Below are 3777 nucleotides of genomic sequence, written 5' to 3'. Positions count from 1 at the left end.
AATCTGTTCTATGAGGCAAAACATGAGAAGCCCCGAGAGAGCTCTGTGAGGGTTTTGAGAGTTTAAAGGAGAAACGAGATGAGATGAGTCAACAGGGAAAGAATAAGGAAACGTGTCACTGAGGAGGGTGTGGTTGGCACAGGTGTTGCTAAGGTTTTGCGATGCAGGGATTAGCCACGAGGCAGGTATCACTGGCCCCTCTGCTTCAGGACTGTGGGATCTCTGGGCAGGCACATGACCTCTCTCAGCCTCAGTGTCCTTGTCTATCAAATGGAGATTATTAGGGCTCTGAAGGTAAGGACAGGAGACAGAGCAGCTAAAGCGCCTAGTGCTAAGTTCTCAGGAAGGCTACTATTACTATCAGTACCTAGAACTGATATTCTCAACCTTAGCTGTACCTTAGAATCACTCAAGGAGATTTTTCAAAAGACGAAGTCCCTGAGTTCTACCGCGAATCAACTGGACCCGGATCTCAGAGTGCAGCCCAGGCACAGTTTGGTTGTAAACCGCTGCCTAGATCCTTGGCATCCAGCTGTGGAGTGCGGCCCAGCAACCTCAGCCCTGTGCTTGCTAGACATGTGGGTTGTTAGAAGCCCCAGACCTAGCGACTCACATTTTACAAGATCCCACTGATCCTAACACTCCTAGCTGATGCCAAGGCTCTTGGTTCACAGACAGAGTAGTGAACGGATCCAGCGTATGTAGTACAAGCCCAAGAGAGCCTTCTTCCTCTTGCTCTTCTTCAGCCACTCCTCAGGAAGAAAGTAGCCAGATGAAGAGCACCACAGGGCTGTGTGAGAGTAATCATTTTTTCCCAGTTGCCAAGGAGTCCGTTCTGACGCAGGACAACCCATGTGTGTCAGATTAGAACTGTGCTCCATAGGGTTTTTTGGCTGTGACTAACTTTAGGAAGCAGATTGGCAAGTCTTTTTCCTGAGGTGCCTCTGGGTAGATTTGAACTGGCGATCTTTTGGCTGGTAGTGGAGCACATAATCTTTTGCACCACCCGGGGACTGGAGAGTGGTAACAGCTCCTGAACAGCCTTTGGAACCTTACACTCAGCAAACCTCATCCGTGGATTTCATTTGAACCTAACTAAAAAAAGCGGGGAAGGTAGGCATGGCTGTGCCCATTTTAGAGCCTGAAACTGAGGTCCAGAGAGGTCTGGTCGGCTCAGGATACTCAGTCAACAACCAGGAGTCAGCGCAGGGATCCAGGTTAGCCTATTTACCACCCTCCAAAAACAAAAAAAGCAAGCCCACTGCCATTGAGTCAATTCCAACTTATAGCCACCCACATTGGGTTTCCAAGGCTGTAAATCTTTATGAAAGTAGATTTCTTTATTGGAGTGGCTGGTGGATTTGAACCACGGACCTTCATGGTTAAGTAGCCAAATGCCTTGCCCACTACGCCACCAGAACTCTGTTGTTGTTGTTATGTGTCATCGAGTAGGACCCGACTCATAGCAACCCCTCTTTGGGTTTCCGAGGGGTATCACTACGGAAGTAGATTGCCCCATCTTCCTTCTGAGGAGTGGCTGGTGGGTTTGAACCGCCAGCTTTCTGGTTAGCAGTCAAATGCATTAGGCACTATGAGCTCCTCCAGAACTGCTGTTGTTGTTGTTGTTATGTGCCGTCGAGTCAGCCCTGACTCATAGCGACCCCTCCTTGGGTTTCCGAGGCAGTGCTAGGCAGGGTTAAATCAGCTTTTCTCAGCGCCAAATGTACTAGGGCTTAAATAGACGGCAATCAGAATCTTGTTAGGCTTTAAGACGATGGTTAATGCACATGGGAAATGTTAATTCACATCCTCATTCACCCCGTGCCACGGATTTATGAAAACGGATGCTTGGCACCTAGCAGCCTGGTTCCCCAAATTTCGGCCAATCCAGAAACCGCAGATACTACGACTTCCTCTTGGCTTCAACAGCGCTTGTACGCATGTGGAGTCGCCTCGCGGAAGGAGGAGTCTTTTTCTCTCCTGTCTTCCGGGCGACACAGGAAGTGGCTCAGGGGCGCATGCGTGGTGCCCTCGCGGTAATCGGACCGGTTTCCATCGCGAGCGTGAGGAGACCCGAGGCTCTTGGGACTGGTGCTCCCGGCAGCTCGGCCTCGTTCCCGCTTCAGGGCGGGCTCGCAAGCTCCTCGGTCCCTCCAGCCCCAAGCCGTCGGCTTCCAGCCGCGGTGCGACTCTCAGGTAGGCCCCGTGCCGCCTCCCTGGTTACCCGCCACCATGGCGTCCGCGGAGGCCGGGTGCCCCCTGCGGAGCGCGCGTCGTAACAAGATGCTGAGAGACTAATAGGACTGTTGACCGAACTTCATTAGCGGCCGTTGGAAGGGATGTGGGAGCCTCTTAGGGTCTAACCCCGCGTTTATGTTTTGAGGAAACTGAGGCCCCGGGTAGTGTCACACAGGGCTGATGGCAGGGTCTGTCGTTTTTGCCTAGAAAGCCCTTCCCCGTCGCTTGTCTGGCTTCTCCCCAGACCTGTTTCACCTGAGGGAAGCCTTCCCCGACCGTCCCTCTAGAGAAGGGCCTCCTTTAGTCTCCCGTGTTATTCGGCTTAGGTCCTTTGGTGTCACCGACCACTGTCTGAAAGTATGTTTTTTGTGTCTTGTCCAGAGAAGTTCCTCGGCGTGTCCTTTGGACAAGTATTTGTTAAATACTAGCCGCCACGGGCCGGGCGGTGTGTTGAGGTGCCAGGTGAACAGGCGGGAAGAATCCTGACGGAGTTCCGCCCGCCCTCTTGGAGCTGACGGTCTCCTGGGGAAGAGGTTGATTGGAAACCAGTCAGGAAATTCCAGGTGGCGTCAAGGGCTGTGAAGCCAACGGAGGAGGGCTTGGAGGGGGTAGGTAGGAGGCAGGGAAGCCTCGGAGGAGGTGCCTTAAAGAAAAAATAATAATATGTTTAAGAGCTTATTGATTCATTGACATGCCGTCAGATTCCCTGGTTGACGTTTGCGTGAGCCCAGGAAATTGTGTGCCGTCGTGTAATCCTCCCCACAGTGCAGTCTTAGAACACTTCCGTCGCCCCAGCAAGTTCCCAGGAGGCAGCTCTTAAACTGGGACCTGAAGGTTGGAGTGGAGGCGGCTGGTGAGCGGAGGCATCACCTGGGGCTGGAGGAGCGGCGAGGAGAAAGGCTGTGTTCGTGGACCGAGTAGAAGCCAGCGGGGCTGGAGTGCAGCACGAGGGGGCAGTGGGAGGTCAGCTGGAGATGTGGGGCGCCTGCTGGTTCGCAGGGACCAGTGTAACATGTTCCCTACTGGCTGAGTTCATACTCCAGTACTCTTGCCTCAAGCCCCAGGCTTTTTCCCTCATTCCTAATGGCAGATGTCTTCTCTCCTAACTTGGGGAGCGGGATGGACCTGGCATTTATGGAGATCTTGTGCTTCAGTCACTGTGTGTGATCTTCCTTCGTTCTACACTGTCTACACTTGCTTATTTTTCATGAAGCTCTAGGCAAACGCAAGTGCCTTCCCAAAATTCTTTGCCGCCTGTCCATTCTGTGCTGTCCTGAGTGTGTAGAGATGCCACCCTTGTTAACCAGTGTCTCACTGAGTTGCTGGACTCCTTTGGGGAGGTGACTGACACAATAAACTTCAGGGTGTAAGAGTGTGCTAACCCATAATGGAATTGGAAACATGGCCTTGATGTATGCAAGTGGTTGGGGAATTATAACGTGTAGACTTTCTCCATGGAAGGAAAAAAGAAGGGAACATTGTTTATTCACCCAGTATGCACCAGGTACTGTGTGCTTTCTATATAAGCAGTCTCATTTG

This window comes from Orycteropus afer, unplaced genomic scaffold, assembly GCF_000298275.1.
Source record: "Orycteropus afer afer isolate SDZICR_OR568_19922 unplaced genomic scaffold, OryAfe1.0 scaffold00295, whole genome shotgun sequence".
Taxonomy (NCBI): domain Eukaryota; kingdom Metazoa; phylum Chordata; class Mammalia; order Tubulidentata; family Orycteropodidae; genus Orycteropus; species Orycteropus afer.
This window is presented reverse-complemented; position numbering follows the sequence as displayed.